The sequence below is a fragment of the Bacillus rossius genome, chromosome 3 (genome assembly GCF_032445375.1).
Source record: "Bacillus rossius redtenbacheri isolate Brsri chromosome 3, Brsri_v3, whole genome shotgun sequence".
Classification (NCBI taxonomy): Eukaryota; Metazoa; Arthropoda; class Insecta; order Phasmatodea; family Bacillidae; genus Bacillus; species Bacillus rossius.
In genome coordinates this window covers 63,392,202-63,410,039 of record NC_086332.1, presented here as the reverse complement: position 1 = coordinate 63,410,039, position 17,838 = coordinate 63,392,202, and the positions used below count along the sequence as shown (strand labels likewise).

The window sequence follows — 17,838 nt, the reverse complement described above, 5'->3', positions numbered from 1 at the left end:
TAACTGTAAAACACCATTGTTGGTTCAAAACGTATTTGAATTTTCAACATTACTTTAAAATAACTGTACCGATTGTGCTGAAAATCGGTGGACGATCGTTAATTTACATAATATTAATAATTCAAAAGACGAAAATATGATTGAAAAGTCAAATCGATGGTTGTTCCAATCGAGTGGAAGAGAGATGCCACGCATGCGTACAATGAGCAAACAGAACACATCCGTAGTGGGACATCCGTAGTGGGACACTTTTTCGTGCGTGCAGCCGGCGTTCATCGATTTATTAGATGTTGTCACGTCAAAAAATTATTTCCGAAAAGATTACATTAAAAAATAATATATATACACACATATAGTGTCCATCTTTTCTAAGCAAATAATCTGAGGGACTTATTCTGTCCGTGCGAACGAAGTCGCGGGCACAGCTAGTAAGTCGATATTTTTTTTATATTCAACGATTCGTCAGAATTTAAAATTTTTCGATTCACGGCAATTATTTAAGTAAAATAATTTAAAATAAATGTTTCACCGCCATTTTGGATGTTGCTCACAAATACAGTTTTCAGCTACGTACTCGTTTCTAACGAAAGAAGTTGGCAGTATCATCCGAAACTAGCTGGAAGCTATTTTATTTCAACTTCCACTGGTATGTAATTTCTAAATAAATACACGATTCCCTCCGACGTACGTTTGTACACGGTGAGTCTTTTCTAAATGACCTCGTGGAACATGCGTGAAAAGAATGAGTGACTGAGTAAATAGAGAACAGGGTGACAAGAACTTACCTAGAGGAGGTGCTGAAAATGTCCTCCCCTCTAGGTAGGTGTCTGTCACACTGTACCGTATTTACTCAATCACTCATTCTTTTCACACATTTTCCACGAGAACTCTTTTAAAAGACTCACCATGTACGTGCGCTGTCACGCTCTTTAACGGTCTAACCAGGATTATTTTTATAATTAACAAAAACTTGTAATTTTCCAACACAGTTTTTTTTTTTAACCAACCGGAGTTACCCTCGTTTCGCTCGGACAAAGCCAGCCAGCTCCTATATATATGTATAAAATTGGATGTTGATATGTATGACGTTGATAAACTCCGACACCGTTTGACCGATCACCATGAAAGTTAGCACATCGAAGTTTTTTTTTATTGAGAAAGTTTTATTGACATCCTTTTTTTTTTTGCGCTGCAGCGCATCAATTTATATTTCGTTCAAGCGATCGTCATGAAAATTGGTGTGTATGTATACTTATACACACATATATACACACATACATATACAATAGGTATTTTAACACGGAGAATATTTCCACACTATCCACTCTGCTATAACGCGCCACTAGATAGCGCTACAGCGCATCACCTTCTATTCCATTCAACAGATCATGAAAATTGGTATATTGTGATTTCTACTGTCCTTAATCCTCAATATCAACTAATAGTGATTGTGACTGAGATACGTATGTGGTGAGTGAGTTTGAAATGTAATACCATTTAAAAGCTTTATAGATTCAAAATTACATACAAACCATGAATAATTTATTTATATATATATATATATATTTATATATATATTTATATATATATATGTGTGTGTGTAAATAAATAAACACTAGCAGGACAACGTCTGCGGGGTTCTGCTAGTCAAATATGAAATTAAAAAATCAACGCATACATACAGAAATTATTAAGCTAAAATAAATCATCAAATTCTAAATACAGTTGTATTTAATTTAATGAAAGAAAACTCTGCTGTTTATTAAATTTTATTTTCACTTAATTTCATTTAATTAACTTATTTAACTAACTGCATTTGTCATATTATTTGGTTGGTAGATATATAAAAAAAATTCTTTGTGCCTTATTTATTGTGATACTATAGTGATCCTTCTGGAACATTTTAGTACATTACAGAACATACTGAAACATTCTAGAGCATTCACGAACATTCTGGAAAATTCTAAAACCTTCTCGAACCTTCTGGAAGATTTTATAACATTCTGGAACGACCTAAAACATTCTCGAACCTTCTGGAAGATTATATAACATTTATGAACATTCTATAATATTCTAGAGCCTTCTGGAAGATTGTATAACATTCTGGGAATTCTACAATATTCAGGAACATTCTGGCCAGTCTTAGCCACTTCGGCACAAGTCCATAGGTGCGATGCCCTCTTTTGACACCAAAACCCCTGCAGTTCCAAACCGAGACCTTCTCCATGGACGGAGTATGGGGGCTACCATACCTTATAACCCCTTGGGGCTGTGGGGTGCGTTGCGTAGCGGATTTATGGCGGCACGCACGGACAAACCACAATTGCATTTATTATAATTATAGATTTTTACTTTATGACTCGTCGACAGCGACTTAATCACAAACGGCCAATCAAAGGCGTACTTAAGGTGGGGGGGGGGGGGGGGGATGGTGAAATAAATTCTCCCCCCCCCCCCCCCCACATAAATTCCAAAAATATCTATAACAATATATCGTTCCCACTAACACAATGAAAATTTTTAAAGTAAACAGTGGACAAAGTGGTTCTATCACACAAACCTCTCATCACCACCACCCCCCCCCCCCCCCCCCCCCACCACAATGAATTTCTGCGTACGCTCTTGCGGACAGGCACTTCACAAGTCAGGGAAATTAGACAAGGAAAATACCATCCCATCATTTCCCTGGGGTGGCTTCCGGAAGTCCATGGGAACAGAGCTCAGGGAAGATGGAGAACGCGAGTCCGCGAACAGAACCCGGGACCCTTTGGACCCACCAGCCAGGAGCACCGACCACTGGCCAAGAAGCGAGAGGGCGACTCTCCCCAAGCCACCGAAGGACACGGGCGGCGAGAGGCGGGCGGCCAGCACCAGACCATGGCGACCTCCAATCCGGGGGACCAAATGCGTATAGCGAGCGCGGCGCGGATTGTCCGCATCCCGAATCTTCAAGCCGGGTTTACAAACTACGCAGCAACGCAACACGAAAAAGATCAAAAACGACGTTATCGCATACCCGTTTACAAACTACACAACATGCAAAAACGAAACGTAAGCGTTGGCCAACTTTAAACTTTTTGCTTTTCAACTTGCATTACCGCCTTCCACCTTACGCGTTCAGAAATCTTTTAAACACAGAGACGTTATCTTCATCATATTCACCATGTATTCACTTGTTACACCTTCGCACAGTGAAAGAAAACAACACTTTTAAAGCAATGTATCGATACTTTCATAATTTTTCATGATAGACATGATTGATCAAAAGAAGCCCCGGGAAGAAATTTGTCTTCTACTGTTTTATAATTTCAAGTTGTAGGGATGGTGATGTCTTGCGCCTTGCGAGAACTTCTTGCTTTCGGTTGCTTTGTTACGTCTTTTGTGTAGTATATAATCTTAGCCTTAGTCTGCCGCGACATTGTCACGTCCGCAAGTCCTCTGCAGGACCGACGGAGCCAACGACCTCATGCTCACAAACAATCACAACTAACTTCCTGATGTGTTCAGTATGATATACATTCCTTGTAACACAGCTTCCAATTTACTAGTAGCTTAACCCCGACATACTTTAATGTATACATGTACCCTGCGTATTTATAACTGTAAAATGTGAACGGAAGGCTACATTTGAGTATACAGCAAACTTTGTTGCATTATAACATGACCTATTTCAGCGACGGTCTGAAGGAAGCAATAAAATAAATAACTAATACACAAAGGACCACTGAACAAAAATGACACGCGCATTAAATCAACAAGAAAATAACTTTGACAGAATAATGGTTGAGAGATATTTCCCCCAACCCCCAACTAGCTCACGGCAACGTCTGCCATGTTTCACACCTGCGAAAAATATCTGGGTTTGACCTGGCCGGAATTCGAAGCGGACTCTACTTGGTGTGTGAGAGAAGAGTGATCTGACCACTCTACCAGCGTGGCCGAGTTCCTGATTCCCTGAACACCACTTTTTTTTAACCAGCATTTTTTGGAACGACCGATAGTAGTATGTAATAGCCGGTGCGGGCGCAGGGTTCAGGGTGTGGAGCCTGGAGACGACCGCCATCTTGGATTGTGACGTCACGGCGGCCATCTTGGATGACCGTTACCTTGATCTTGGACCTTCATTATTTGCCAAAATCCGCCAAAGTTCCAGTTTTTTCCAATCCCGCCGAAAAAATCTTAACAAATTTGAAAAATAGGAAATTTATCTTTTTCGCGGGAAAAATTTTCGTTTTCTTCCTCAAAAATTAAAAAATTAGGATTTCGAAAAACCTCAAAAGACTTTTGCCTTAGAAAGAACGCAAATTCCTAAGAACGGCTTAAGCATCCATGTCTACAGCCTCTGATAAGCTCCGATATTCAATGCTATTACATACTACTACAGATATCTTTGGTCGAGGACAGTAGAGGAGCGTGTGCTGTATCTGCCACGTTCGCATCTATTATCTGGTTTTTATAATCCCCTCGCTTATCGCCCGAAGAAGGAGGGGCGGGATGCGGGGTAGCTTTCGTCACGTTTGGTTCTGAGAATACTGTCCCAAGCTCACGACTGCCTGATCATGAACGATGATTCCCATAACCAGCCTAGAGTGAGGTGGACACTCACTGTTTAATTCTCTAATATTTTTAGCAGTCGGTGCCCAGTCAAGAACGAAAATTAAAGTCTATGACTTTTCGCAAGCCAGATCTATATATATGCCGCCCTTTCTGTTTTTACATGAGCCGCACAAACCAATGAGACAAGCACAGCAAAATATGGGGTCAATAACATAATTTGTTTGAGATAATTACTTCACTTAACGCTTGCAAGCCCCGGTATATATAATATACTTCGTATACACATTTATCACTCCAAAAATAATTTTTGAAATTTCATATACATATATATGTACATAGCCTACACCTTATTGATAAAGTTTAAAGTTTCTTTGCTCTTGTATGATACATTTCATTCACTGTCTTAATACAAATAAACTACAGCAAGTGAATACCGAAAAGGACCGTACCAAGTCAATTGTTTCAACACGTATAGTAGCTTCCAAGCAAACCGATAGCTAAACTGTAAAACATTTTTTGTACTTTTACAAGGATAATCCTTAGAAACTCATATCGCTTGTAAAATTGCAAAGCAGAGCTTTTTACCATTGGCAACTGTGTTTCCAAGGATTTTCCTTGTAAAATGTACAATCATTTTTACAGTGTAACAATTCGCTGCAGCCCCTTCCGATAGGCGCACCTATGTTTCAAACATGGATTGGCGCAATGCACCTGTGAGGTGCTCCTCCTATTTCCACCAACATAAATCCCCACTACTGAAGAGTTTCATTACAATACCATGTAAATTTGAACTGTATATATGTAAAGATTTAAAATGTAAATTTAAAATTTATTTAACATAAGAATCTTCATAATTTATTGTTAATATTACCACAGTATAAATGCATAAAAAATCCAAAACAATAGCTGTAGATCAGTAACAAAGAAATTCAGGTATAATATTTTAAAATTATTTTTCAGTATTTAAATAAAACATAATTTAGTGAGATATGTTATGAAATATGTAAGTTCTTATATTTCGATTAATTCCATGCATTATTTACACTTCTTATTTGGTACATACACAATCCAAATCTTTGTGAAATTAATAGGTAATATACAAACTTTTCTTCTCGTATAAATGAGTCCAGATGGAAATATGTTTTAAAGTAAAATAGCATGATAAAATGAAAAAACAAAAGCACTAAAAATTCAGAGAACACATAAAATATAAAAATTGCAGACACTGTTTGTTTTTCAGCTCTCTTTTTTTCACCAACTCACAGGCCTTTTGCACTTATTCACTATCAACTTCCAAACCATCATCTGCAGAAGATGTCTTACATTCATAACAATCTTTGCAAATAATAGTGACATGACTCAAACACAAATATTTGCCACAAGTTGCGCAACAATATTTGGTATTTTTGCGTTGTTTGTCTTCGCGACAAGGCTCACACAATTTCCTTTTATTGTTTTGGTCGTTCATTTCTTGTGATTTGCTGTTCGATTCCCTACACTTCAGAGGCTGCTTGGTTACTTATGTCAATCTGTGCCGAAGTGTTATGTGTAAATTCTGTTTTTCAGCACTGCGTCGTGTCATTTCTTCTGAAACAAGACCTTTGGCAAGTTGGCGTAAAAATGTCCTGCGGTTGGCTACAACATAACCGTTTCCAGAGTAAATGACTTGTGCGTTGATACCGGCCACATTGAGCATAGCAAAAAATATTACCAAAGGCCACCGCCGAGCATTTCTCGCCACGTTATACGTTGCACACAATTTATCCACCGTATCCACACCACCTTTAGTTTCATTGTAAAATGTTACGATGTCCGGTTTTTTTGAAGGCCCAGTATAATCATCGATTGCATCGTCAAAATGAAGGCTGGATATGAGAAATACATTTTTGTTTTTCCTAGGAACATAGGAAACTAAAGTCCCTTCTTTTCTGAATCCAAATATACTGGACTTTTCACTTCTGTTAGCCATGTGTTTGAATACGTCAGGGATTTGCCATTTATTTTTTTTCAGTGTGGCAACAAGGGATAGTTTTTTATCGGCCAGATCACTCAAAAGTGGAACATCACTGAACCAATTATCAGTAGTAACATTTCGTCCTGAGTTGACTATGGGCGATACCATCCTATGAACAACATCTGTACAATGATTACTGACAGCATACGGTCCATCTGGTTGTTTCCCAGCATATACTTCCATGTTGAAAGTGTAATACATTTTGGAATCTACAAGTGCAAAGATCTTAATTCCATATTTGGCAGGTTTTGAGGGAATGTACTGGCGGAAACCGCAACGACCCCGAAATGCTTCTAATTTTTCATCAAGTGTGACATTCTCTCCAAGAGAGTAACTTTTCTGGCAATTAGCAACAAATGTTTCAAAACATTCTCGTATTGGTGCAATTCGATCTAGTTCTTTCCTTTCATTTCTCGTCTCTTTGTTGTCAAATCGAATACACCTCATCAAAAATCGGAAGCGTTTTAAGGACATGGTGAGCCTAAATGTTTCAACACCATCCCCAGAGGGATCCCAAAGGTCTTCTAAGTTCAGGCGTGACCCACGATACACACCAGCTAGGTACAACAAACCCATAAAAGCCTTCATCTCTATTACATCCATCGAACGTGCATCTCTGAGGCGATTAAATTGAGGTCTTACAAGTTCAATATGTTGGTTTGTCCATGCAACAACAGAGTCGATTATTGACTCATCAAAAAGAATAAGCCAGGTATCTAAAATGGTTTCAGCATTCATTGCTGTTCCTATAACCCCAGGGATGTGTAATAACAAATTTTGCTTACCTCTTCTCCTCTTGTTCGGACATGGGCATTTGTTCCATTGGTACGAATCGACGATCTTACCATTTTTCTTATGGTTTGCCATGTAGTAAGATGCATTACCGGGATCATCACCATCTGATTCATTACAGCTTTGCTCAGTGTCTGAATTTTCCTCTCACTCGTGTATCTGATCTTCACTATCAGAATCAGATTGTTCTCCAAAGTCCTCATCTCCCGAAGTATCATCAAACAGCATACTATGAATTTTCTTGACGTCTTCAGGATTATCCAAGTTATACATTATTTTTTTCCCAGCCATCCTGAAACACATATTGTAAAACAAACACATGAAGTCGCGTCACACCTACTAGGTGATTCTATTTTTTCAGTAGTTAATGTTAAATTCACAATCTTAGATAATAAGTGTGTAATTGAATAGAATTAATAAGCAATTTAGTGAAGATAGCAATTGAAAATATCATAGTCGAAAAACTTATGTCAGTAGTCGCGCTGCACCTGCAGGGTGAAAATGGCTGCCACAGCCTTGAAGTAACTCCGTCAACAGTCATGCATGAACTAACCAGAGAAGAAACAAAAGTTAGGAAGCTAGACGATAGCAGCCCCCTCCCCGACACACGACCTCGTGCAGGGAACATAAACAAGATAAGAATGCACCTGTCAGGCGCGCGCGCCTAAAGGAAGGTAATGGACGAGAAAAAAAACACGTCTACTTTTAAATCTGTTTCACGTGCAGGCATTAACTAATCTGGTAGGCTTTGTTCTTGCACCGCCCCACGAGCAGCCAAGGTACAACGCATTTGAGATAATCTGAGGATTTTTATACTCGACTTCTCTCATTCCTGTCAACGACTGCAAATAATTCAACTCAAGCTTAGCCTGTTTTGCACATTTAACTACTGAAAACATACTGGGAATCGCAGTTGAATATTATAACGCCTTCTTGACAAAAATAAAAGATTAGTTGGAAGTCAAAAGTGTTCAGATCAGCTGGGACGGACTGTATCTGTTCATATCTAATGACCTCGTCCAAGAGCCGTAAAATAAAACACCTACTAAGGGAGTCCAGCAAAACTTACAGAACTCCTAGACTTTTTCCTTACTACTCCAGATGTGTCATAATATTTACGTAGTAAAAACAGTGAAATATTCCCATTGAAAACAACCAATATGAATTTTTGCCCTAATTCCTAACACTGCCATAGTCACGACCTACTAATGATTCTTCAAAGTCCTTTACAAAACTGTTTATACAGTGACGAAAGGCCTGGAGACTTACTATGTACAAAGTTGTGTTTCTTATACCGCACTTCGAGGCACCACAAACGATGAAATCCAACCTCACGTGCCAAAAAATACGTACAACTTTGCTCAAAAACACTTGGCCCACCAGCATTGAAACAAACAAATACCATATGCATAACATAGTTAACGTGTTAGCTGTACAGAATGAGCCTTTGTCTAATTATTGAATTTAAATTTCCTGATCTAACATAAGTTTCCAGGACTATTCCCTGATTTGTTTTCAGAAATTATAAATTACCTGACAATTCCAGGTTTTTTTCCAGATGTTGGAAACCCTGCAAATTAACCTCCCCCATACTTCAGGCATCACGTTTCCATTCCATAGTATTTCTTCCAACTCAAATTCTGTTACTGTACATCGTACTTATTCATTGGACTTCGACAACACACACTCGTGTTTCGTGTTAGTTTTGCCACACACTTTGAAGCTATTTCCCCGCCATATGTAATATGAGTTTATAAGATGTATAATACCCAAAGGCGTAATAGTCCGGTCAATTTAGATATCCGAGGTTACAAAAATTCGCACCCAGCTGAAAATTGGTAGTATTGTTGAAAACATCATTATAAATGAAATATGAAAAGTCCTCATCGATTCGACACCTGGAAAAAAATTTACTCTGGATGGGCCAAAGGTCACAAAAACGGTTTTTTTTTTCGCGATTTTCAGCAATACAGTAAGTTTTATCATAAAATTATCCCAGACAAAAATTGTAGATCAGATAATTATCTATAAAAATGTCTAAATACCTTTTTTTCCTAAGAGCCACCCTTTTTGAGATATAACTATCGTCTTATCGTCTTAATATGCACACGTTTCCACGCCACCTTTGAGGTAGTGTACTTAGCGCATTTTATTTTAATGTGGTTTCCCCGGTAGGCATATTCCACTGATTCTGTTTAATTTGAAACTATTGAATAATTAAAGATATTGGCAAGGGTTGAAAATGATAAAAGCGATGTAAATGAAAAAAAAAAATAGGGAAATTTATTTATCGGAATCGTAATTCTCTGATACTTCTGCTTCCTCTTCTCCTTGTTCTTGTTCTTCTTCTCCTTGTTCTTATTCTTCTCCTTGTTCATCTTCTTCATCCTGGTTGCAAGTAAATTGCCCCAATAATGACACATCGCATGTCTCTTCGTTAGCATCAAATGAATCCTCAATTGTTGGTGATTCAACAATGGAGCATGACCGGCCTTGACAATTTGTACATGATACAGAACAAAACAGTTCAACTTTTTTGCAACCACATTTAGCACTACATCCCTTTTTACAGTTGCAAAAAATTGTGTTTAACAGTTTTTTCGGTGCAGGTGGGAGTAAAGTTTGAACTGGTTCTAATGTATTGTCTACCAACTTCCAACCCCGGTCTTTTGGGTCTAGCTGATAACCAAGCCACACTTGAACTTGGTAATATAGCCGAAAAAAGATGTTGATGAGCAGCCGCTGAGGTTGGAGGAAGACAAGCTAACTGCACTTGTTTTTTATTTCGAATATTTCTAACGAAACATGCATATCAAAACTTATCTAAGCACATATTTTTTTTAGGAGCTCCATACATAGAGAGAAGTTGGTGATAACTTTTTGTGGAGTTGAATTACTCTTTTTAAAAACTTCAGCACATTGAACTAAGTCTTGTTTTTCAAACATTTTAAATACAGTTGTTTTACCCCTCCTGAAAAATGCAGATGTCGTATCACAGCCAATTATTGCATGTAAAAATAGTGCATGATTTTGACACTTTGCAAAAGTAGATAAACTTTTCGATTAATATATTACCGATTGATGTTGAGCTTTTCCCGGTTTTATAATATTTTATAGATATGTGTAAGTTACACTGACCGATAGAGCGATATTTTTACTTGTATTACAGCTTCAGTGATGTATGTACGTGGTGTACTTATACATATTATAACGATTACAACTATTTCCACTTTTTAAATCGTTATATCTCAAAAACGGTGGCTCTTAGGAAAAATATATTTAGACATTTTCATAGATAATTATCTGATCTACAATTTTTGTCTGGGCTAAGTTTATTATACAACTTACCGTTTTGCTGAAAATCGCGAAAAACCTGTTTTTGTGACCTTTGACCCAGAGTAAATTTTTTTCCAGGTGTCGGATCGATGAGGACTTTTCACATTTCATTTATAATGGTGTTCTGAAAAATCCTACCAATTTTCAGCTGGGTGCGAATTTTTGTAACCTCACCCCTATTTTTTAATCTAATTTGACCGTACTATAAGTGCTGGACAGGTATCGATCGATACGGTCGACCTTTGCCGGTGAATCGAGTTCACCTTCACCTTTTCACGACCGCCGCGAAGAGTTCGGAGCACTAAGCGAAATGGCAACTGGAAAAAAGAAAGCGATATGCAAGGGGTGAGTTTTAAATAAGTACCGTTTTCAAAATCCGGCAGTTGCAGCGCTGCGGTCGGCATTCTGCGCATGCGGGCTGTGTACCTACATCTGCTGTTGGCAAGCCACAGAGTATTTAAAATACCACCGCCGATTAAGAATCTCGCAGACTGTTAAATACCGCTTGTGATTCGTTTTCTTAGTGCTAAAGGTGTGAAAGCGGATGAAATTCATCGTCAGATCAGTGAAGTATATGGAGAAAACATTATGACTGGTGGAATGGTACGGAAATGGGTTGGAGCATTTAAAGATGATCGCACGAATGTCCATGATGAGGAACTAAGTGGGCGACCTTCTGTCATTACTGAACATTTGGTGCAGAAAGTTGACGAATAAGTGAAAGCGAACAGACGTTTAAAGATTTCGTCGTTATATGATGGGTTTTGTCAAGTCAAGTCTCGTATCTTGTTAAATGAGGCGGCAGACTTCTATGAGGATTGGATTCAAAAGTTGGTTGCACAGTACGATAAGTGCCTTAATATCGGTGAAAATTATGTATAAAACTGGATTAAAGCACAGGCTTTCATGTAATTTTTTTTTTTTTAAGACAGTTCTGCCTTTTTTTTTTAATTTCAGAAAGGATGTTACTCAAGAACACGCAAAGCGAGGCGGAGTCTGCATCTCGCGCCGCGCCGCCAGTAGCTTGCTCCAGTTACGCGCGCCAGCTTGCGTCACCGAGGGAGGTGACCGCCAAGGCCACGCAGCGCACGCACGCGGTCAGACACGCGGCAAACAGCACCCGGGCCGTCAAATGTGCCCTCTCGAGCGCGGTGTCAGCTCCAAGCCTCGCCCGTTTTTTCATGGTTAGCACAGGAGACGGGACCTCAGAGGTATTGTTAGTATGTACACTTGGATGTCGACTCAATGCCCGTTTTTACATGTTTTATTTATATTTATAACTAGCTGGGGCAGTGGCGTAGCCAGGATTTGCGTATGGGGGGTGTTAAGAAGCATGCCCCCCCCCCCCCCCCGTATTAAAGCGGGGGGTCCGGGGGTCCTCCCCCGGGAAAATTTGGATTTTAAGGTGTATAATAGTGCTATTTTAGCAGTTTTCGGTACTTAAATTTAAATATTGTAATGGTAAAAATTTTATTAATTTTAATATGAAATTTGTTTGAGTGATGAATAAGAAATTAATTAAAGATTTGGAGCTAAGGGGGGGGGGGGGGGGTTCGAACCCCTAAAACCCCCCCCTGGCTACGCCCCTGAGCTGGGGACTCCCCGCTTCGCTGGCTTTCTTTTCCCAGCTGCTTCACCGACTTCCAGTTAAGTCCAATGGTGTGATCCCCTTTCTGTCACCCATATCTTCGAACCCAAACTCTGCAGTTCCAAACCGAGACCTTCTTTATGGACGGAGTATGGAGGGCTACCATACCTTATAACCCCCTTGGGGCTGCGGGGTGCATTGCGGAGTTATGGCGGCACGCACAGACAAACCACGCTTAAATATATTATTTATTTATATATGATTTAAACCAGTAATATTATTTAAAACAAATTCATACTTCGAAATGTTATCGAGACAGGCCAACAATAGTTTTGGTGCCGAGATATTTGGAGCTGATTTCATATGAATTTGGAGCCCTGAAATCAAATATGGTATTAGTTTTTGCCTAGGAGGTCAAATTTTTAAGATATAACGCTTTAGTGAAATGAAAGTTTTAAGTTATTTTAGGTTAAATCCATGAATCAAATCTAAAAATGTTATTACTAAATTACACAAATATTATTATACTATACAAAAAATATTATATTATACAAATATTATTAGTATATTCTAATATTATTATCGATGGAAACAACTAGTCACTCAACACTTCGGAAGCTTCTTTTTTGTGAACTTCTTGAATATATCTTGGAACAGTCACTCTTTAAACTCCAGTAATAATCTGCCATCATGTGCGTATCCCAACTTCCTTGATAGCGGCCCTAAATAATTTTAATATCTTGATGAAATCTTTCACCTTGCTCCTCACTGCTGTCTCCTAAATTTTCAGAAAAACGGTCCAGGTGGCTGTGTAAATAGTGCAACTTTTTAAGCATATCGTTTACCAGTTCAACATGGTTTTCTGCTTTTAGTAGGCCCAGAAAATTTCCGACAACTGCAACAAATAAAGTCCAGGATTTTCGCTCAGCCTCATTCATGGAATTAACGAAGGCTTGGTCCTTAATGAATTTTCTTATTTCTGGGCCTTTAAATATTCCTGCTTTACCTTTCTCAAGCGAGGGTTTTATCCCCTTATAATGCAAAGCATGGTCCATCCTCATCAAGAGCCTTTACAAACTGCTTCATAAGGCCCATCTTGATATGCAGTGGTGGAAAGATTATTATCTCTCGTCCAACTAAGAGTCATTAATAACATTTTTTTCTACAACGACCATGTCTTCTCTCTTAGGCTACTCTTGTCTAACCCAGTGGTGTGTTTTGTCTCTGCTATCCCAGAGGCACAAGAAACAAGGATATTTGGTGTGGCCACTTTGCTGTCCGAGGAGAAAGATTACCATTTTTAAGTCCACACAAATCACCCATTGATGTTCATGATACCTTATCTTCTCCAAAACCAAGTGAGTAATTGGTATTGAACCATATTTGTTCCCATTGATTCAGCGCCCCAAATAAAGCTAAAAATAAGTTAAAAAATCCTAGGCACCAAAATTGTTTTTCTTTCTTGTTGGCCTGTGTAATAATCGATCACACGATCACAAAACAGCAATGACTTGTTTCTATTTGTTTACATTTTAAATAATTTGTCTTTAATAATTTCGTAATTAAATTTGTATCGAGACTTCATAAGCGTATAAAAACATTGTAGCGATAAAATACTTCACCATTACTCACTAGAGCATGATGTAATTCTGCAGAGTAACGGCATCTGGGAAATATGGCAAATAATAACACAAGGGGTGGTTAGGTTAGGTTAGCTGCATAAACAATACGTAGCTCTATTTAATATGTAATAGTTAATCAGCGCAGCTAAACTAACCTTGCAAACCGTTCACTTTTAGACATAACCCCCCTTGCAAAATTACCTACCATGATGATACAGAGTGATTTTTTTTAACCATATTATTTCGCAGGCGAGTAGGTACCATACTCGCTGAACGAGGCTTTGGTCTATTTTTTCACACCGTGACCTTGCGAGAAGGATGCGCCTTAGGCCGCGCGTGCTTGGCGAGTAGGTATTTTTAAACCGGCCTTCATCTCGGCAGTCAACGGAGAGACACAATATGCAAGGTACTGTCTGCAAGCACCCCAAGGTTGATGAGCTCCCATCGGCCTTAGACCAATTTTTAATCACGCGGTCGCGTTTCCTCGAACGCCGCATTTTCTAACAACATTGAGACTTTTTACTTACGGTGGCGCGTATTTGCAAACGCTGCGTTTTGTAAACTGGAACGCTGGCAGTTACAATACACAGAGTTTGAGCGTTGTCATTGTGTTGTATGGTACCTTCAATGAACCCTGTCACTCCCCCACAGGTTTATTCTGCTTGGTGTTTGGTGTGTAGTTGTACCGATAAATAAGTTTTGGAATATGGCTCTGAAGACTACAAAACCAGGGAATTTAAGAGCAGTGGTTGGTATAACTGCGAACGGGAACGTGTGGATAAAATGTGTTTTTATCAAAAATACGTTAGGCACGTCTAGGCACCCGCGACATCCACATTGTTATCTGGTGCCAGGCTGGAATTCACATACGTGCGCATAAACAAGTAGGATGGCATGTGTTTATTCCACTTGTCTGGTCATGTGTTTCATAGGTGTCAGTCCTTCGGACTGTGTCAAATAACTAGAGACTGGAATAATTCGCGGACTCGTATCGTGATATGCTAAAATTATATTTATATATATATATATATATATATATATATATATATATATGCACTACTTCTGCTGTTCTGCTGTTAGTTCACTGTAAATCTGGAGGACTCGGCCAATTAGAGACCCACAATTAAAGAAATATCGAATCACAAGTTACCCAGTTGAGACGCCTCACAAGTCTGCAGCCAATGAACAGGTGACGTTTGCTCAAGTATGTAAATAAGCGTGGACTCTATCCTGAATGTCACTGAAAGCGCGAATTTCTCTAGTCTCTGCAAATAACCCGTTTACAAATGAGAAGCGTCAATTGTTGTAAAAACATTTGCATTCGAGACTGTCGTATACTCAAAGAACAGTAAAAGCACAGTTCTTGCCAAGCCGCACGAACGTGATATCGAGATCACAGTTATTCGGATACCTGTAGACCAGTGGCGGACCCAGTTTAAAATTTATTTTCGGGGGAGAGGGAAGAGGAAGGTAAGGAAATACAAGCCATTTTAACGAGTGGACAGAAATTTTGAAAAATAATAGCCTCTTAAAAAGCTATTTTAACGCATTTATGGCGTATTTAAATTCATTATAAAATTGTGGTTTTATCTCATTGTTTAGAGTAATAAAGTCAAATAAAGTACATGTAGTACAGTACCAATAATTAAATACTTTAGAAAAAATTGAACCGACTTCAATGGTAAGTTGCGGGCTAGAGTAGATTAATTTTTTGCTATCCTTTATTTTAAAATTATTATTGTGGCGTGTTACTACCCCAAATTATTTTAATGAAATAATTTTGCTACAGCGAAAAAATTCGCGGTGGTTGTAGACCTTCACTAAATTAAACATAATCCAGACGATCAGTGTTCTATCTTCAATACTTTCTCTATTACTTACATCAGTAAAAATTTTATTCAGCCCCAAATTCAAAGACTTATGACGAAGACGTATGCCTTGGGAAACACTTTAAATCATAAGTCGTAGGTACATATCATATGTTTTCAACTTATTTTGTCGGGATGAACCTGCAGCCGAAGTTTGTCGGTCGAATTCAGACTCAGCCTGTATAGTACTACTTACTGCAGAAAGTTCCGTGAATAGGTTTCACCAGTCGAAAAAATGAGGCGCCTATGCGGGAATGTGATGTCGGCCGATAGCAAGAGTTCTCCACGTTACTCGGCTTATCCTAACGGCTGTACATTAGTTCAATTTAAAAAAAAAATACAGATAACTTTTGATCAATCACGATGTGATTTCAGATAAGCCGTCACAAGACAAACAAATACAATCACATCACCACAAAAAATCTCACTAAGTTCATTTCCTTGTGATCAATTCTCCTCATGGGCGACCCAACGGTCACGGAGGGTCCAGTTGTAAAAACAGCTGATAGCAACTGTGAGCAACGGTCGCGCAAAGAAAACTAAAACCCAGCTGAAAGGATCGTTGAAAATGGCCGTATGCCATGACGATCTCGTTCCTCAGAACAATGGAAACGATATGCGCATTCATCACATATGTCACCGTTACGCCATATACCGCACATCTTTCACAATTTTATACACTTTTCGTAAGACAAAAAAAAACTCGCATTGCGTCATGGCAAACTTTCTGGGGTAATATCAAACTGCTAATTCCTTAGAGCTGAGATCGTCTTTAATTAATTAAGTTAAATCTACTTGAAGAAATAAAGCCACCTGTTCCATTGTAACGAGAAGATAGAATAGGAATTATGAATAGGCAGCAACGTAGGCTACATATAAAAATCACAATAAAGCTATAAAAGTGGGTAGTACCCACTATTTGTGACCAATTTTTTTAATACACTAAGCTCATAAAGCCCCGGCCTTAATGCCTTTTGAACTAACCAATCGGGTTCGAATCTATTTTCCACGCACTGACAAACTTATTTTCAATGGCCACACAACGTGTGAAAACGCAGTTGTAGTTGTCACATGGAGAATTCACTGTTTTATTATTCAAGAAAATCCGTCGGGTCCGCCATTCCCTGCGCCGAAATGAACTAAAATTTTGCAGTTTTATGAGTTTGTGACTAACTGAAATTGCGTTGGGTAGATAAATAAATGTAGTCTTTAATTGGTAGCTGCATCTCTACGAGACACATAATAGTTTTCTATACATCTATATTTTAATTGAAATTAGGAACAGAGATGGCAATGGTAGCCCCGATATAGGCAGATATATTTTTAAAAAAAAGCGCGGGGTGCTTTTTAAGATATTAACAAAATGATAAACCTTCTACTCATATCTGTCAGTAAAATAATTATAACTATTGACACCATGCACCCCACGGTTTTTTTAAATAAAATACATTTTTTTTTATTTTACACTATATTTAAATTAAATTTATTGAAATTTTTTTCAATTTTTTAGTTGGATTTTCTATAAAAGCGTGTTTTTTTAGTGTTTTTAAACTCTTATTTATTTAGCTTGCTTTCCTTTGTTCACGACCGTTAGTTGCATTTTTAAACATGAATACACTAATGAAGGCTGGAAAATGTAGTTTTTAATACGTAATTATATAAAATAAGATTATTTAATAATAGGTAACTATAAAATATATTGATTCACAAAATACGAAGATTAAAATAATGAATTTATAATGCGCTACGAGACTTTGAACATGTTTACTATTCAAGAACGGGAATGCCATTACCATCTTAACACGTGCGGGGGCGATAATTTACGGTATAGTCCATCCACGGTAACCTCCTACTTTTTTAAACGAACCTTTGAAAAAACACACCAGGATGCAGCATGTTTGGTTCGTTTGCAAAAATACTTTCCATCATATGCATATTAAACATGCATTAACACTAAATTACCGTATAATGATGTTAAATAAAATTTTACAAAAAAAGTAACTATCTATGTACAATATTATTAATATTAATGATCTCGCATGTGTGTAAATGAAACAGTGA

At 38.1% G+C, this 17,838-nt stretch overlaps 1 protein-coding gene across 3 annotated transcripts in view; it reads right to left on the bottom strand.

Annotated features, from left to right (window-relative positions):
* Window positions 1-17,838, bottom strand: part of LOC134530792 (ankyrin repeat domain-containing protein 29) — a 119,740-nt gene that overhangs the window by 77,423 nt on the left and 24,479 nt on the right. The gene's annotated exons all lie outside the window — the stretch shown is intronic.